Raw genomic sequence first — 20,669 nt, forward strand, 5'->3', positions numbered from 1 at the left:
ACATTGTCATTTCAAATATACACAATAACTTTCAACAATTTAAGTCAAAACATCATAACTAATGTCACAAATAAATTTTCAACAATTCAAAGCAAATGTAAAATACATATTTCATTCACTTTATCAATGAATTTTAAAGCATAGTAATGTTGTGCACAAACCTCAAGCGAGTCGCCTCTTGGCCTTGACTCGGTTCCTCGGGTTCTTTTCCGGTATTCTTTTCAACTGAAACACATAATTTTATAGTGTTTCAGTACCATAACTTAGCATAAATCCAAAAATAAATTTAACTTCATTTTTATCTAATTCTAACGTGCTAAACTCGACGTTCTTGAAATTTTGTGTTTCGGGTTACTATTCACTACACTATTCAAGTCAAATTATTAACTTTCTAAGGCTTGATAGGTATGGGAATTCCAACTTTACCCACATACCACATTTTGGTCACCAAACTTGTTGGTTTTGGTTGTTTTCTCAAAACTTAAGTCTTTTAGGCAAAATTGCCAATTTTCAGTTTTGGAGTCCTAAGTTGCACTATTCCTTGGTCACTTTACTATTGGAATTTGGCAAAACTTTCTTCATAGAAAATGTTCCCTAATGTCTTAAGTTTATTCTCCTTTTTTAATCACCCCAATTGGAGTTTTTTACCTCAAGTTATAGCCATTTGAACCATGGTTGCCGGATTGGACACAACCCAGAATTCTGGATAATTTTCTAGTGCTGGCAGATTTGAGTCACCAACTTGGGGTGGCCAAATGACTTGGTTAATGGCATAATTTGTGTTTGTATTCTTCATGAAAGTTTTAGGTCTATATCTCATCTAACCACTGGTAAACTTTCAGGTCATTTAGACCTTTCTAGCTCAAGTTATGACCCAAACACGATTACTGTTCATGTGTACTATTCATACTGCAGATTTTCAAGTTTGGTCAGTTTGTTCACTAGGTTTTGGTCACTTTTTGGGCATGCTTCCCAAATGAAAATTGTGTCATTTAGTGCCTATTTTCAGTCGCAATTGGTCCCATACCAATTGGACTTGTAAAATTCTATTTTTGGTCCCTCAAAGTTGACTTTTGGTCATGGTGCATACCCAATCCAAATTTGGCTTTGATTCAAACACTTTTAACACAGTTAATTAGGTTTCAAATGATCATTTCTTTCCTTAAACTGTGTCAAAGACATCATTTAGCACTTCTTCACATTTTTGGTCCCTAAACCCTAATGTCCAAACCCTAATTCACACTAATTTTTGCATTTACTTGATTCCATGCCTTTAACCATAGTCATTCAACTAACTAAGGTTTGTATACCCATTCAAACTATTCAAATCATGCAAATTGTGACACCCCAAACCCGTGTACAGTATACCCGAGTAAGTAATGCCACACGGTGTACCGGCACACTCTAATATACCTTAATTAATTTTCATCATAACTTTGAATATAACTTGTAAAATATAACTCATTTAAGTCATTTATTGAAATCATAATTTATTTGAGGTTCCGAAAATTTTTAAAGAAAATCCGGCAGAGTACCGGCTAAAAATGGAGAAAACAGTTCTTCGAAACCTGTGAAAAACACTTCCAATAAACAAAATCATTCATTCTCAACTCCAATATCATCACAAAACTCAATATCAAGATCTCAACATTTCAATTTCAATTCTCAGTCATCCATCACATGTGATGATCACATATATATCACAAATAAACATTTACTTTTCCATTCACAAATACAATTTTCATAATTTACATAAACATCAATATACATTACACAAGTTTAATTTCATATGAGAAAATCAAAATTTAGTTACAAAATGTCAAAATGACACCTAGTGTCCTACCAATGCACTGCAGAAGTTGAGGTGACACGGACACTGAGCAGAACTGCAGGATAGACTCACCCAGTCTGCGGTCTACTGGGCTCACGATCTGTATCTCCAGTACCTACGCGTGGCAAAAGCAACGCGCTAAGCAATAATGCTTAGTGGTGCAATAATAAAATAAAAGAAAATAGCAAGAAAACAAATATGTAGTGAATGTGTATGATTCATTTGTTTAGTATGGGTATATACATTAATTCATTAACTTTGTTCACTTTTATTCATTTGGTTGCCCAAGTAACCTACACTAGACGACAGGACTGGATAACGGGTAAACTGGCGCTGGGCACCTAGTACCTCGGGCCGTCACACCATCGATCACATATGCATCTCCCGGTGTGTGTAACTAATAAGCTGTAATAACATCAGGCACAAGGCCAAGTCTCAATACAAAGTCAGAATGGCTAAAAGCCATGAAATCACGGAATGGAATATTGCCATGTGCAGTACTGCTAACTGAACCCTATTGGCAAGCCAAACTATCCAAACCAATCTTGTTAGGTATACTAGGGCATTCGATAGTTTAAAATTCTTCAATCTTTGAATTTCAAGTTTCGGTGTTACTATTCACCTCTATGGTCAACTAAAATGTTGAATTTTAGGTAGAAATTAGGTACATTGGTTTTGGCACTCCCAACATACCACATTTTGCTTTTAAAACTTGTTGGAATTGGTCACCATTACCATTTCTAACTTAAAACCAAGAGGGCAGAAAATTTCAGTTTTTGAAGCATATGTTTAATGTTCCATTAAACACTGTTGCAGTGGGAATTTGAAGAAATGACAAACATGAAAGTTGTTCCTTATTTTGTCTAGTTGAATTTTATTTTTTGAATCACTCCATTTGGAGTTTTGTAGCTCCAGATATGGCTCAAAAACCACAGCTGGCCGGATTGCCAATCTGCAGAATTGACCATATCTACAGTAACATGAATAGTGACTGTGATTGCATTTTTGAATTAGTTCTGGCTATAATTTGGGGTAGGTTTCTTCATGAAAGTTGTTTTTCTATGTCTTAAATTGTTTCTGTAAAAATTTCAGGTCAATTGCCCAAATCTACAGTGAGTTATGGCCAAATGAACAGTTACTGTTCATTTGGTCATTCTGCAGAATCGATTGTGGTGTCCGGATTGGGGCCAACTTTTGGTCCTCTTGCTTTGGTTTTTTGGGCATGGTTTCTTCAGAAAAAATGTGCCATTATAAGCCTAGTTTCATGTCCAATTGGCCAAACACCAATTGGACCAACACAGCCAAAGTTATGGCTGTGTAATTGGACTGAAATCTCAGTCACCATTCTGCTGTCTTTAGGCAGCCTACCCTTCCACTTTGCCATGCCATTTTTCAGTCCAATTTATGGTCAACATACCTCAAATGGTCACTAATTGACCATTAGAGTGTTCTTTAACAGTTTCATAAGCCAAATCAATTTTTACTTCTCAAAACCCTAATGTCCAATTCAATTTACCCATAAACCTCAATTAGCACACTAGTTCAACATCCATGCATATTCATACCTTAAACATCATTTCTAGCCACTCTAAATTCATTAAAACAATCAAACTCATCCTTCCTTAGGGCTGTCGAAAATTGAAGATACTCTAACATATATGATTTACTTCAAATTCTTACAATTTCTTAACTTAAAATGATGCTCTAGCAAGGATTAAAGGAGCGAGAGTGAAAGTATAGCACTAACCTTTAAGTGGCAGAATTTTCAGCCACCCAAACTCCTTTCTTTCTTCCTCTTTTGGCTGCCTAAAGCTTCCTTAGGGTGTGTAGATAAATTTTAGTGAAGATGACTTAGGGTTTTGGGGTGAGGTTTGAGAGGTTTTTCAAGCTTGAAAATGAAGAAAATGGAGGTTTAGGGCAAGGCTTGATTTCGGCTGCAATTGGGGAGGATGATGGCTGCTGGATTTTTAATTATTTTGGTCTTTGTTTTGTCTCTTTTAAGTATTTAAGAAAGCTTATTAGCTTGTGATTGGTTGGTAATTTATAAATGACATCATTATGATGTCACAAATTGCTTTATTTTGATTTTTCTTTTCTTTTCATCACTACTCAATTTCAATTAAATTTTTAGTAATGTTTCTTCATATTTTATGTCATATTAATTATTTACTTAGCTGGACAAGTCGGCCAAAAATCACCTCTGAAGGCGAAATGACCAAAATGCCCTCCGTTTGGCTCAACGGGCCAAAATTGTCTGTACCGATTGAAAAATTTTTCTAAATATTTTCTTGGCATTCTAATGCCATGGGAACCTCAATAACCCTTCTCTGGAGTCCCAAAAATTATTTTATAATTTTTCCCCCGGGTCTAGGGCTCCTCGTTGCGAGAACCGCAACTTCCCTCTGGTTACCCATCGCTAGGGCACCGGCTCGTTTAACTTGGTTGTATTTTATTTCAAAAATTTTTACTAAATTTTTCTTATTAATATTTGAGTTAATTATGGTTCCTGACTTTAGTTTAAATATTTTTCCGGACATTCTAGCTGTCCGGACCGACACTGGTCACCGGAACAGTAGGATGTACGGAGTGGTTACCGGGAGGGTGTTATAACTCTTCCCCTCTAATTTAAATTTCGTCCTCTAAATTTATCTGATGCAAATAGTTGAGGGAACTGTTGCCTCATCGTTTCTTCACTTTCCCAAGTTGCCTCCTCGGTGTTGTGGTGCCTCCAAAGCACTTTCACCAGTGGAATCTGCTTGTTCCTTAATTCTTTTACTTCCCGAGCTAGGATCCGTAGAGGTTCTTCTTCATATGTCAAATCCAGTTGTATTTCAATTTCTTCTCTGGAGATGACATGTGAAGGGTATGAGCGGTATCTTCTAAGCATGGACACGTGGAACACATTGTGGATCTTATCCAGCTCTGGTGGTAAAGCTAGCCTATAGGCCACTGGACCCACACGTTCAATGACTTCATATGGGCCAATAAACCTAGGGCTCAACTTACCTTTTCTTCCAAACCTCAGTACCTTCTTCCACGGTGACACCTTGAGGAACACTTTGTCACCAACCACATATTGTATTTCTTTCCTCTTCAGGTCGGCATAAGATTTCTGTCTGTCTGAGGCAACCTTCAGATTGGCTTTGATTAGTTTCACTTTCTCCTCAGTCTGTTTCACTGTGCTGCCCTACCGATTGGTCTTCGCCCAATTCAGTCCAGCACACTGGAGTTCTACATTTTCTCCCATACAGTGCTTCATATGGGGCCATTTGTATGCTAGCTTGGCAGCTATTGTTGTATGCAAATTCTGCCAGTGGAAGATATCTATCCCAACTTCCCTCAAACTCAATGACACAACTCCTCAAAGATATCCTCAAGGACTGACATATATTTCATGTTATTGTTATCATTTCAATTCAATATTTGTATCAATTCCAGGTTTCAATTGTTTACAGATTACTCTTTACGATTGCCCATCCGTGCGAGGATGGAAAGTCATCTTGAAGTGGAGTTGTGTACCCAAGGACTCATGCAACTTCTTCCAAAATCTCGATGTAAACCTTGGGTCTCGATCGGATATGATGGAAAGTGGAATTCCATGCGATCTAACTATCTCAGCGATATACACCGCTAACCTCTCTAGTGAGTAGTCGGTCCTAATCGGCGAGAAAGTGTCTTGACTTTGTCAATCTATCAACTATCACCCATCTTGCATCATGTTTCTTCCGGGTGAGAGGTAGACCACTTACAAAATCCATGGTGACCCGATCCCATTTCCATTCGGTATGCGTATGGTGTAGCAAACCCGATGGAACTTGATGTTCTGCCTTGACTTGCGACATGTCAAGCATTTAGTCACATAGTCACTATGTCCTTCTTCATACCAGCCACCAATCTGAAGCTTTAGATCATGATACATCTTTGTACTTCACGGTGCATAGCATATACACGGTGTGTGCCTCTTTCGAATATTAGCTTTCAATTCCCCATCATCCGGTACACAGTCTTCCTTTGTAATACGAGACACCCATCCGCCTTCACCTCATAGTCGATTGCTTTTCCTCTCGAGATTTTGCTCATAATGGCCATTAACTTTCCATCCGCCTTTTGCCCATCTAAAATCTGTCAGAGCGAGTTTGGCCTCACTTGCAACTCACCAAAATAGCTCCATCTCGAACCAAAGTTAGACGGGCATTCAATGATCTCAAAGTGTGATTGATTTTTCGCTCAAAGCATCAAGAACTACATTTGCCTTCCCATGATGGTAGTCAATTACACAGTCATAATCCTTCAGAACTCAATCCATCGCCTCTGTCTAAGGTTGAGCTCCTTCTGGGTTGGCAAGTATTTTAGGCTTTTATGGTCCGTGTAAATGTAACACTTTTCACCATACAAGTAGTGCCTCCATATCTTCAGTGCGAAGATAATTGCTGTAAGCTCTAGATCATGGGTAGGGTAATTGTTCATGTGGCCTTAGCCGCTGGAAGCATAAGTGACCACCTTCCCCTCTTGCATCAATAAACACCTAGCCCATTATGTGAGGCATCACAGAGACCACAAAGTCCTTTCTCGACCTTTGGTGTTAGCATGGTGCCTCTCTCAACATAGCCTTCAACTTCTCAAAACTGGTTTGACACTTGTCATTCTAGTCAAATCTAACATTCTTGTGTAGTAACTTGGTCATTGGAGCAGCTATTAAGGAAAATCCCTTCATAAATCTCCTGTAATACCCAACTAGCCCCAAGAAGCTTCTGACCTCAGTTGTGTTTCTGGAGGCTTCCATTCCATCACTTCTATTTTCTTGGGATCCACCTAATCCCATCGGTGACACTATGTGTCCAAGGAATGCAATCTCATTCACCAAAAGTCACACTTGGACAACTTAGCATCTGACTTCTTTTCTCTCAGGGTTTGCAGAACAATTCTCAAATGCTCATCATGTTCTTCACTGTTCTTGGAAAACACCAAAATATCATCAATAAATAACACTACGAACCTATCTAGGTATGGATGGAAGATACAGTTAATAATGTCCATGAATCTCTTGGTGCATTTGTTAGGCCAAAGGGCATTACGAGAACTCATAATGCCCATATCGGGTCTGAATGCGATCTTGGGCACATCTACATCCTTCACCCTCAATCGATGATACCGATGCGAGATCAATCTTAGAAAATACTCCTGCTCCCTTCAGTTGATCAAACAGATCATCAATTCTAGGCAACGGATATTTGTTCTTCACAGTCACTTTATTCAACTGCCGGTAATCGATGCATAGCCTCAAAGTCCCATCCTTCTTTTCACAAACAGCACTGGAGCTCCCCATGGTGACACACTGGGGTGTATGAACCCCTTATCAAGCAACTCTTGCAACTGAGTTTTTAACTCCCTCAATTCAGTGGGTGCCATCCTATAAGGAGCAATGGAAATGGGTGCTGTACCCGGCAGTGTCTCAATAGCAAACTCGACTTCCCTTTCTGGTGGTAAACCAGGCAATTCTTCAGGGAATACTTCTGGGAAGTCTCTTACTGTGGGTATGTCACCCAGGTTTGGCTTAGCCTGCCTAGTGTCCACCACATGTGCTAGGTAGGCTTCACAGCCTTTTCTCATCATTCTTCTTGCAACGGTGGCTGAGATGACATTGGACAAGAAATCGGTCCTTTCCCCCACAACTGTGATCTCATTACCCTTAGAAGTTTTCAGAGAAATTCTCTTCAATTTGCAATCAACTATTGCCTGATGACGTGACAACCAGTCCATTCCCAAAATCACGTCAAACTCATGGAAGGGCAACTCAATTAGGTCTGCCAAGAATTCATACCCCTGAATCCTTAACGGGCAACCCTTGTATACTTTGTTCACTACCACACTGTGGCCCAATGGATTAGTGACCAGAATGTCTTGGTCACTCTCCCCTACTAGTATCCCCCTTTCTACGGGTAAGTTGATGCAGATGTATGAATGAGTGGATCCTGGATCCACCAATGCATGCACAGGAGTATTGTAGAGGGAGAACGTACCCCTGATGACGTCCGGGGCATCTTGCTCCTCCTGAGCTCTTAGGGCATAATTTTTGGCAGGTGGTCTGTTATCTGGCCTCTCTGCTGGCTCAGATGCAGGCCTCTGTGATGGTCCCACGACGTCAGATTTGCCAGATTTTCTACCTCTCTGTGGTGCAGGAGCAGGTCTGTCTGCTTGTGTTGGAGTAGCTGTAGTAGTTCTACGTGGGCAGTTCCTCAGCTGATGCTCTGTCGACCCACATCTTAAACAGGCACCAGTTACTCTCCAACACTCTCCATTGTGCCATTTCAGACAGTGTGGACATGCAGAAGATGTTGGGGCTGGTCCCCTGAACCCCATCCCTGGAGAGCTGCCCACAGATGGTGTGGACTGACCTCTCCTAGGGGTGAACTGTGGCCTGGGCCCCTGAGACTGACCCTGACCATGTGGCTGACCCGAACTCTGTGCAGGTGGACCTCTGAACTTCTTCCTAGGTGCAGGAGATGAGCTAGACTGGCCCGGTCCCCTCTTCTGCAGTCTCTCCCTTCTGATCTGCTCACTTATTCTTACTTTTTCAACCCTTATTGCAGCTTCCACTAACTTGCTAAATTCTATGATTCCCAAGGCAGTGAGCTAGATCTTGATGTTGTCATTAAGTCCCTCTTCAAACCTCTTACACCTTTCAGCTTCATTAGGGACTATCTCCCTTCCGTAGCGGCTTAATCGGACAAATTCCTTCTCATACTCGGCCACTGATAGCTGTCTCTGCCTCAGGTTAATGAACTCTCTTCTTCTCTCTTCCAGGTATACAGTACCCACATATTTCTTCTTGAATTCTGAGAGAAAGAAGTCCCAAGTTATGGCTTCTGGCTGCACTTCACTGGACACAGTATCCCACCATTCGTAAGCATCATCTTGCAATAGGGATATGGCAGCCTCTAGGTTTTGCTATGGGGTGTAGTGAAGTTGTTTTAGAACTCTGCCCGTTCTGTTTAACCAATTCTCGGCTGCGACAGAGTCATCTTCTCTCTTACCGAAGAAGTCCACTGCTCCAAACTTTCTTAGCCTTTCTAGGTGTGATTTTGGTTGTGGAGCTGGTGGTGGTGGTGGTGCTGGCATTACCCCGGCCATTTGTCTAAAGAAATCGGCCATTTGCTGAAACATGGCCTGTGGAGGCTGAGCAGGCTCTGCTTGAGTCGGGCGAGCAGTTCTCCCATACCCAGGCCTCACTTGCAGGTGGAGCATGACTCTCCACTTCCTCCTCAACTGCCTTATGAGATGTAAGGTCCATATCCTATTCAAAATAAGAAAGATAAACAGATCTGCATTAGTGTCACCTCGACTCTTACAAATGCAATGCATGGTATGGACTCAATCTAGGACCAGAAATGCCTAAACCGTGCTCTGATACCACTAAATGTGACACCCCGAACCCGTGTATAGTATACCCGAGTAAGTAATGCCACACGGTGTACCGGCATACTCTAATATACCTTAATTAATTTTCATCATAACTTTGAATATAACTTGTAAAATATAACTCATTTAAGTCATTTATTGAAATCATAATTTATTTGAGGTTCCGAAAATTTTTAAAGAAAATCCGGCACAGTACCGGCTAAAAATGGAGAAAACAGTTCTTCGAAACCTGTGAAAAACACTTCCAATAAACAAAATCATTCATTCTCAACTTCAATATCATCACAAAACTCAATATCAAGATCTCAACATTTCAATTTCAATTCTCAGTCATCCATCACATGTGATGATCACATATATATCACAAATAAACATTTACTTTTCCATTCACAAATACAATTTTCATAATTTACATAAACATCAATATACATTACACAAGTTTAATTTCATATGAGAAAATCAAAATTTAGTTACAAAATGTCAAAATGACACCTAGTGTCCTACCAATGCAATCGCAGGTTGAGGTGACACGGACACTGAGCAGAACTGCAGGATAGACTCACCCAGTCTGCGGTCTACTGGGCTCACGATCTGTATCTCCAGTACCTACGCGTGGCAAAAGCAACGCGCTAAGTAATAATGCTTAGTGATGCAATAATAAAATAAAAGAAAATAGCAAGAAAACAAATATGTAGTGAATGTGTATGATTCATTTGTTTAGTATGGGTATATACATTAATTCATTAACTTTGTTTACTTTCATTCATTTGGTTGCCCAAGTAACCTACACTAGACGATCGGATCGATAACGGGTAAATCGCGCCGGGCACCTAGTACCTCGCCGTCACACCATCGGTCACTTATGCATCTCCGGCAGCAATGTAACAACTAATAAGTCAGTATAACATCAGGCACAAGGCCAAGTCTCAATACAAAGTCAGAATGGCTAAAAGCCATGAAATCACGGAATGGCATATTGCCATGTGCAGTACTGCTAACTGAACCCTATTGGCATGCCAAACTATCCAAACCAATCATGTTAGGTATACTAGGGCATTCGATACTTTAAAATTCTTCAATCTTTGAATTTCAAGTTTCGGTGTTACTATTCACCTCTATGGTCAACTAAAATGTTGAATTTTAGGTAGAAATTAGGTACATTGGTTTTGGCACTCCCAACATACCACATTTTGCTTTTAAAACTTGTTGGAATTGGTCACCATTACCATTTCTAACTTAAAACCAAGAGGGCAGAAAATTTCAGTTTTTGAAGCATATGTTTAATGTTCCATTAAACACTGTTTCTGTGGGAATTTAAAGAAATGACAAACGTAAAAGTTGTTCCTTATTTTGTCTAGTTGAATTTTCTTTTTTGAATCACTCCATTTGGAGTTTTGTAGCTCCAGATATGGCTCAAAAACCACAGCTGGCCGGATTGCCAATCTGCAGAATTGACCATATCTACAGTAACATGAACAGTGATTGTGATTGAATTTTTGAATTGGTTCTGGCCATAATTTGGGGTAGGTTTCTTCATTAAAGTTGTTTGTCTATGTCTTAACTTGTTGCTGTAAAAATTTCAGGTCAATTGACCAAATCTACAGTGAGTTATGGCCAAATGAACAGTTACTGTTCATTTGGTCATTCTGCAGAATCAGTTGCAGGGTGTCCGGATTGGGGCCAACTTTTGGTCCTCTTGCTTTGGTCTTTTGGGCATGGTTTCTTCAGCAAAAATGTGCAATTATAAGCCTAGTTTCATGTCCAATTGGCCAAACACCAATTGCACCAACACAGCCAAAGTTATGGCTGTGTAATTGGACTGAAATCTCAGTCACCATTCTACTGTCTTTAGGCAGCCTACCATTCCACTTTGCCATGCCATTTTTCAGTCCAATTTATGGTCAACATACCTCAAATGGTCACTAATTGACCATTAGAGTGTTCTTTAACAGTTTCATAAGCCAAATCAATTTTTACTTCTCAAAACCCTAATGTCCAATTCAATTTACCCATAAACCTCAATTAGCACACTAGTTCAACATCCATGCATATTCATACCTTAAACATCATTTCTAGCCACTCTAAATTCATTAAAAATTGTTAGGTATACTAGGGCATTCGATACTTTAAAATTCTTCAATCTTTGAATTTCAAGTTTCGGTGTTACTATTCACCTCTATGGTCAACTAAAATGTTGAATTTTAGGTAGAAATTAGGTACATTGGTTTTGGCACTCCCAACATACCACATTTTTCTTTTAAAACTTGTTGGAATTGGCCACCATTACCATTTCTAACTTAAAACCAAGAGGGCAGAAAATTTCAGTTTTTGAAGCATATGTTTACTATTCCATTAAACACTGTTGCAGTGGGAATTTGAAGAAATGACAAACATAAAAGTTGTTCCTTATTTTGTCTAGTTGAATTTCATTTTTTGAATCACTCCATTTGGAGTTTTATAGCTCTAGATATGGCTCAAAAACCACAGCTGGCCGGATTGCCAATCTGCAGAATTGACCATATCTACAGTAACATGAACAGTGACTATGATTGCATTTTTGAATTGGTTCTGGCCATAATTTGGGGTAGGTTTCTTCATGAAAGTTGTTTTTCTATGTCTTAACTTGTTTCTGTAAAAATTTCAGGTCAATTGACCAAATCTACAGTGAGTTATGGCCAAATGAACAGTTACTGTTCATTTGGTCATTCTGCAGAATCAGTTGCAGGGTGTCCGGATTGGGGCCAACTTTTGGTCCTCTTGCTTTGGTTTTTTGGGCATGGTTTCTTCAGCAAAAATGTGCCATTATAAGCCTATTTTCATGTCCAATTGGCCAAACACCAATTGGACCAACACAGCCAAAGTTATGGCTGTGTAATTGGACTGAAATCTCAATCACCATTCTGCTGTCTTTAGGCAGCCTACCATTCCACTTTGCCATGCCATTTTTCAGTCCAATTTATGGTCAACATACCTCAAATGGTCACTAATTGACCATTAGAGTGTTCTTTAACAGTTTCATAAGCCAAATCAATTTTTACTTCTCAAAACCCTAATGTCCAATTCAATTTACCCATAAACCTCAATTAGCACACTAGTTCAACATCCATGCATATTCATACCTTAAACATCATTTCTAGCCACTCTAAATTCATTAAAAATTGTTAGGTATACTAGGGCATTCGATACTTTAAAATTCTTTAATCTTTGAATTTCAAGTTTCGGTGTTACTATTCACCTCTATGGTCAACTAAAATGTTGAATTTTAGGTAGAAATTAGGTACATTGGTTTTGGCACTCCCAACATACCACATTTTGCTTTTAAAACTTGTTGGAATTGGTCACCATTACCATTTCTAACTTAAAACCAAGAGGGCAGAAAATTTCAGTTTTTGAAGCATATGTTTACTATTCCATTAAACACTGTTGCAGTGGGAATTTGAAGAAATGACAAACATAAAAGTTGTTCCTTATTTTGTCTAGTTGAATTTCATTTTTTGAATCACTCCATTTGGAGTTTTATAGCTCTAGATATGGCTCAAAAACCACAGCTGGCCGGATTGCCAATCTGCAGAATTGACCATATCTACAGTAACATGAACAGTGACTGTGATTGCATTTTTGAATTGGTTCTGGCCATAATTTGGGGTAGGTTTCTTCATGAAAGTTGTTTGTCTATGTCTTAACTTGTTTCTGTAAAAATTTCAGGTCAATTGACAAAATCCACAGTGAGTTATGGCGAAATGAACAGTCTTGTTCATTTGGTCATTCTGCAGAATCGATTGCGGGTGTCCGGATTGGGGCCAACTTTTGGTCCTCTTGCTTTGGTCTTTTGGGCATGGTTTCTTCAGCAAAAATGTGCCATTATAAGCCTAGTTTCATGTCCAATTGGCCAAACACCAATTGGACCAACACAGCCAAAGTTATGGCTGTGTAATTGGACTGAAATCTCAATCACCATTCTCTTGTCTTTAGGCGACCTACCATTCCAATTTGCCATGCAATTTTTCAGTCCAATTTATGGTCAACATACCTCAAATGGTCACTAATTGACCATTAGAGTGTTCTTTAACAGTTTCATAAGCCAAATCAATTTTTACTTCTCAAAACCCTAATGTCCAATTCAATTTACCCATAAACCTCAATTAGCACACTAGTTCAACATCCATGCATATTCATACCTTAAACATCATTTCTAGCCACTCTAAATTCATTAAAAATTGTTAGGTATACTAGGGCATTCGATACTTTAAAATTCTTTAATCTTTGAATTTCAAGTTTCGGTGTTACTATTCACCTCTATGGTCAACTAAAATGTTGAATTTTAGGTAGAAATTAGGTACATTGGTTTTGGCACTCCCAACATACCACATTTTGCTTTTAAAACTTGTTGGAATTGGTCACCATTACCATTTCTAACTTAAAACCAAGAGGGCAGAAAATTTCAGTTTTTGAAGCATATGTTTACTGTTCCATTAAACACTGTTTCTGTGGGAATTTAAAGAAATGACAAACATAAAAGTTGTTCCTTATTTTGTCTAGTTGAATTTTCTTTTTTGAATCACTCCATTTGGAGTTTTGTAGCTCCAGATATGGCTCAAAAACCACAGCTGGCCGGATTGCCAATCTGCAGAATTGACCATATCTACAGTAACATGAACTGTGATTGTGATTGCATTTTTGAATTGGTTCTGGCCATAATTTGGGGTAGGTTTCTTCATGAAAGTTGTTTGTCTATGTCTTACTTGTTGCTGTAAAAATTTCAGGTCAATTGACCAAATCTACAGTGAGTTATGGCCAAATGAACAGTTACTGTTCATTTGGTCATTCTGCAGAATCAGTTGCAGGGTGTCCGGATTGGGGCCAACTTTTGGTCCTCTCGCTTTGGTCTTTTGGGCATGGTTTCTTCAGCAAAAATGTGCAATTATAAGCCTAGTTTCATGTCCAATTGGCCAAACACCAATTGGACCAACACAGCCAAAGTTATGGCTGTGTAATTGGACTGAAATCTCAGTCACCATTCTACTGTCTTTAGGCAGCCTACCATTCCACTTTGCCATGCCATTTTTCAGTCCAATTTATGGTCAACATACCTCAAATGGTCACTAATTGACCATTAGAGTGTTCTTTAACAGTTTCATAAGCCAAATCAATTTTTACTTCTCAAAACCCTAATGTCCAATTCAATTTACCCATAAACCTCAATTAGCACACTAGTTCAACATCCATGCATATTCATACCTTAAACATCATTTCTAGCCACTCTAAATTCATTAAAAATTGTTAGGTATACTAGGGCATTCGATACTTTAAAATTCTTCAATCTTTGAATTTCAAGTTTCGGTGTTACTATTCACCTCTATGGTCAACTAAAATGTTGAATTTTAGGTAGAAATTAGGTACATTGGTTTTGGCACTCCCAACATACCACATTTTGCTTTTAAAACTTGTTGGAATTGGTCACCATTACCATTTCTAACTTAAAACCAAGAGGGCAGAAAATTTCAGTTTTTGAAGCATATGTTTACTGTTCCATTAAACACTGTTTCTGTGGGAATTTAAAGAAATGACAAACATAAAAGTTGTTCCTTATTTTGTCTAGTTGAATTTTCTTTTTTGAATCACTCCATTTGGAGTTTTGTAGCTCCAGATATGGCTCAAAAACCACAGCTGGCCGGATTGCCAATCTGCAGAATTGACCATATCTACAGTAACATGAACAGTGACTATGATTGCATTTTTGAATTGGTTCTGGCCATAATTTGGGGTAGGTTTCTTCATGAAAGTTGTTTTTCTATGTCTTAACTTGTTTCTGTAAAAAGTTCAGGTCAATTGACCAAATCTACAGTGAGTTATGGCCAAATGAACGATTCTTGTTCATTTGGTCATTCTCAGAATCGATTGCAGGGTATCCGGATTGGGGCCAAGTTTTGGTCCTCTTGCTTTGGTCTTTTGGGCATGGTTTCTTCAGCAAAAATGTGCCATTATAAGCCTATTTTCATGTCCAATTGGCCAAACACCAATTGGACCAACACAGCCAAAGTTATGGCTGTGTAATTGGACTGAAATCTCAATCACCATTCTGCTGTCTTTAGGCAGCCTACCATTCCACTTTGCCATGCCATTTTTCAGTCCAATTTATGGTCAACATACCTCAAATGGTCACTAATTGACCATTAGAGTGTTCTTTAACAGTTTCATAAGCCAAATCAATTTTTACTTCTCAAAACCCTAATGTCCAATTCAATTTACCCATAAACCTCAATTAGCACACTAGTTCAACATCCATGCATATTCATACCTTAAACATCATTTCTAGCCACTCTAAATTCACTAAAAATTGTTAGGTATACTAGGGCATTCGATACTTTAAAATTCTTTAATCTTTGAATTTCAAGTTTCGGTGTTACTATTCAGCTCTATGGTCAACTAAAATGTTGAATTTTAGGTAGAAATTAGGTACATTGGTTTTGGCACTCCCAACATACCACATTTTGCTTTTAAAACTTGTTGGAATTGGTCACCATTACCATTTCTAACTTAAAACCAAGAGGGCAGAAAATTTCAGTTTTTGAAGCATATGTTTACTGTTCCATTAAACACTGTTGCAGTGGGAATTTGAAGAAATGACAAACATAAAAGTTGTTCCTTATTTTGTCTAGTTGAATTTCCTTTTTTGAATCACTCCATTTAGAGTTTTGTAGCTCCAGATATGGCTCAAAAACCACAGCTGGCCGGATTGCCAATCTGCAGAATTGACCATATCTACAGTAACATGAACAGTGACTGTGATTGCATTTTTGAATTGGTTCTGGCCATAATTTGGGGTAGGTTTCTTCATGAAAGTTGTTTGTCTATGTCTTAGCTTGTTACTGTAAAAATTTCAGGTCAATTGACCAAATCTACAGTGAGTTATGGCCAAATGAACAGTTACTGTTCATTTGGTCATTCTGCAGAATCAGTTGCAGGGTGTCTGGATTGGGGCCAACTTTTGGTCCTCTTGCTTTGGTCTTTTGAGCATGGTTTCTTCAGCAAAAATGTGCCATTATAAGCCTAGTTTCATGTCCAATTGGCCAAACACAAATTGGACCAACACAGCCAAAGTTATGGCTATGTAATTGGACTGAAATCTCAGTCACCATTCTGCTGTCTTTAGGCAGCCTACCATTCCACTTTGCCATGCCATTTTTCAGTCCAATTTATGGTCAACATACCTCAAATGGTCACTAATTGACCATTAGAGTGTTCTTTAACAGTTTCATAAGCCAAAACAATTTTTACTTCTCAAAACCCTAATGTCCAATTCAATTTACCCATAAACCTCAATTAGCACACTAGTTCAACATCCATGCATATTCATACCTTAAACATCATTTCTAGCCACTCTAAATTCACTAAAAATTGTTAGGTATACTAGGGCATTCGATACTTTAAAATTCTTCAATCTTTGAATTTCAAGTTTCGGTGTTACTATTCGCCTCTATGGTCAACTAAAATGTTGAATTTTAGGTAGAAATTAGGTACATTGGTTTTGGCACTCCCAACATACCACATTTTGCTTTTAAAACTTGTTGGAATTGGTCACCATTACCATTTCTAACTTAAAACCAAGAGGGCAGAAAATTTCAGTTTTTGAAGCATATGTTTACTGTTCCATTAAACACTGTTGCAGTGGGAATTTGAAGAAATGACAAACATAAAAGTTGTTCCTTATTTTGTCTAGTTGAATTTCCTTTTTTGAATCACTCCATTTAGAGTTTTGTAGCTCCAGATATGGCTCAAAAACCACAGCTGGCCGGATTGCCAATCTGCAGAATTGACCATATCTACAGTAACATGAACAGTGATTGTGATTGAATTTTTGAATTGGTTCTGGCCATAATTTGGGGTAGGTTTCTTCATTAAAGTTGTTTGTCTATGTCTTAACTTGTTGCTGTAAAAATTTCAGGTCAATTGACCAAATCTACAGTGAGTTATGGCCAAATGAACAGTTACTGTTCATTTGGTCATTCTGCAGAATCAGTTGCAGGGTGTCCGGATTGGGGCCAACTTTTGGTCCTCTTGCTTTGGTCTTTTGGGCATGGTTTCTTCAGCAAAAATGTGCCATTATAAGCCTAGTTTCATGTCCAATTGGCCAAACACCAATTGGACCAACACAGCCAAAGTTATGGCTGTGTAATTGGACTGAAATCTCAGTCACCATTTTGTTGTCTTTAGGCAGCCTACCATTCCACTTTGCCATGCCATTTTTCAGTCCAATTTATGGTCAACATACCTCAAATGGTCACTAATTGACCATTAGAGTGTTCTTTAACAGTTTCATAAGCCAAAACAATTTTTACTTCTCAAAACCCTAATGTCCAATTCAATTTACCCATAAACCTCAATTAGCACACTAGTTCAACATCCATGCATATTCATACCTTAAACATCATTTCTAGCCACTCTAAATTCACTAAAAATTGTTAGGTATACTAGGGCATTCGATACTTTAAAATTCTTCAATCTTTGAATTTCAAGTTTCGGTGTTACTATTCGCCTCTATGGTCAACTAAAATGTTGAATTTTAGGTAGAAATTAGGTACATTGGTTTTGGCACTCCCAACATACCACATTTTGCTTTTAAAACTTGTTGGAATTGGTCACCATTACCATTTCTAACTTAAAACCAAGAGGGCAGAAAATTTCAGTTTTTGAAGCATATGTTTACTGTTCCATTAAACACTGTTGCAGTGGGAATTTGAAGAAATGACAAACATAAAAGTTGTTCCTTATTTTGTCTAGTTGAATTTCCTTTTTTGAATCACTCCATTTGGAGTTTTGTAGCTCCAGATATGGCTCAAAAACCACAGCTGGCCGGATTGCCAATCTGCAGAATTGACCATATCTACAGTAACATGAACAGTGACTGTGATTGCATTTTTGAATTGGTTCTGGCCATAATTTGGGGTAGGTTTCTTCATGAAAGTTGTTTGTCTATGTCTTAAATTGTTGCTGTAAAAATTTCAGGTCAATTGGCCAAATCTACAGTGAGTTATGGCCAAATGAACAGTTACTATTCATTTGGTCATTCTGCAGAATCAGTTGCAGGGTGTCCGGATTGGGGCCAACTTTTGGTCCTCTTGCTTTGGTCTTTTGGGCATGGTTTCTTCAGCAAAAATGTGCCATTATAAGCCTAGTTTCATGTCCAATTGGCCAAACACCAATTGGACCAACACAGCCAAAGTTATGGCTGTGTAATTGGACTGAAATCTCAGTCACCATTCTACTGTCTTTAGGCAGCCTACCATTCCACTTTGCCATGCCATTTTTCAGTCCAATTTATGGTCAACATACCTCAAATGGTCACTAATTGACCATTAGAGTGTTCTTTAACATTTTCATAAGCCAAATCAATTTTTACTTCTCAAAACCCTAATGTCCAATTCAATTTACCCATAAACCTCAATTAGCACACTAGTTCAACATCCATGCATATTCATACCTTAAACATCATTTCTAGCCACTCTAAATTCATTAAAACAATCAAACTCATCCTTCCTTAGGGCTGTCGAAAATTGAAGATACTCTAACATATATGATTTACTTCAAATTCTTACAATTTCTTAACTTAAAATGATGCTCTAGCAAGGATTAAAGGAGTGAGAGTGAAAGTATAGCACTAACCTTTAAGTGGCAGAATTTTCAGCCACCCAAACTCCTTTCTTTCTTCCTCTTTTGGCTGCCTAAAGCTTCCTTAGGGTGTGTAGATAAATTTTAGTGAAGATGACTTAGGGTTTTGGGGTGAGGTTTGAGAGGTTTTTCAAGCTTGAAAATGAAGAAAATGGAGGTTTAGGGCAATGCTTGATTTCGGCTGCAATTAGGGAGGATGATGGCTGCTGGATTTTTAATTATTTTGGTCTTTGTTTTGTCTCTTTTAAGTATTTAAGAAAGCTTATTAGCTTGTGATTGGTTGGTAATTTATAAATGACATCATTATGATGTCACAAATTGCTTTATTTTGATTTTTCTTTTCTTTTCATCACTACTCAATTTCAATTAAATTTTTAGTAATGTTTCTTCATATTTTATGTCATATTAATTATTTACTTAGCTGGACAAGTCGGCCAAAAATCACCTCTGAAGGCGAAATGACCAAAATGCCCTCCGTTTGGCTCAATGGGCCAAAATTGTTTGTACCGATTGAAAAATTTTTCTAAATATTTTCTTGGCATTCTAATGCCATGGGAACCTCAATAACCCTTCTCTAGAGTCCCAAAAATTATTTTATAATTTTTTCCCCTGGTCTAGGGCTCCTCGTTGCGAGAACCGCAACTTCCCTCTGGTTACCCATCGCTAGGGCACCGGCTCGTTTAACTTGGTTGTATTTTATTTCAAAAATTTTTACTAAATTTTTCTTATTAATATTTGAGTTAATTATGGTTCCTGACTTTAGTTTAAATATTTTTCCGGACATTCTAGCTGTCCGGACCGACACTGGTCACCGGAACAGTAGGATATACAGAGTGGTTATCGGGAGGGTGTTACACAAATCACCCTCCCCCTTATGCTGGCCGAAATTTAGTAATGGTCCCTCACAATTTTTTCTTTTCATTATAAGCATATTTTCAAGCTAAATAAGTTAGAAATGTAAGAATCAAACTCAATTTATCAAATTTGATTACTAACCTTTTTATGCAGAATTTCCTTTTCTTCAAAACTCCTTCCTTTCTTTTTCTTTTTGTTGTCAAGCTCCTTATCTAGGTCTAACTACAAGATTTAATGTTGGAGAGTAAGGTTTTTATGGTGGAATTGAAGGTTTATGCAGCTTCACTTAAGAGCTCTAATGGAGTTTGAGAGAGAGAGCTAAGGGAGAGAGAAAACGTCTTGGAAGGGAAGAAGAAGACAATGAATATTTTTTCCCTTTCTTTTATTTATTTTGTCTTATGGAAGACCCCAAAAATCCATTTAATTTAATTTATTAATTACAGAATTTATGGCATCATGCATAATGTCATCTTCCTACACCTTTTTCATTTCCTTTCTTTTTTTTTTATTTTTCTATTAGTTCTTTAATTTAATTCTCGATTCCAAAATTTTCTTTTCTCTGATTTTATTTGTGATTAGATCGAGTCGACTCTAAAGTCGATTGACCAAATTGCCCCTCGTCGGTTCATCCCGGTTTGCAATTAATTCCATATTTCTTCCGGCTCCCTGACCTAATTATTTGACTGGCTTAACAGTTCTTTTTCATGATTTTCTCTTTTCCATTGTGTTCATAAGGGTCCTAAGGACCGCAGCGTCACATTTTATGGTTCGAAATTTGAGTTTAAAATGATTTCGCAGTCCTTCCCGAGAAGGTCACCCATCGCTGTGACTCTCGGCTCGTTTAACTTCTTATGTTCTATTTTTCTTGTTTATACTTAACTAATTGGACATTAAT

This window comes from Hevea brasiliensis, chromosome 13 (assembly GCF_030052815.1).
Source record: "Hevea brasiliensis isolate MT/VB/25A 57/8 chromosome 13, ASM3005281v1, whole genome shotgun sequence".
NCBI classification, from domain to species: domain Eukaryota; kingdom Viridiplantae; phylum Streptophyta; class Magnoliopsida; order Malpighiales; family Euphorbiaceae; genus Hevea; species Hevea brasiliensis.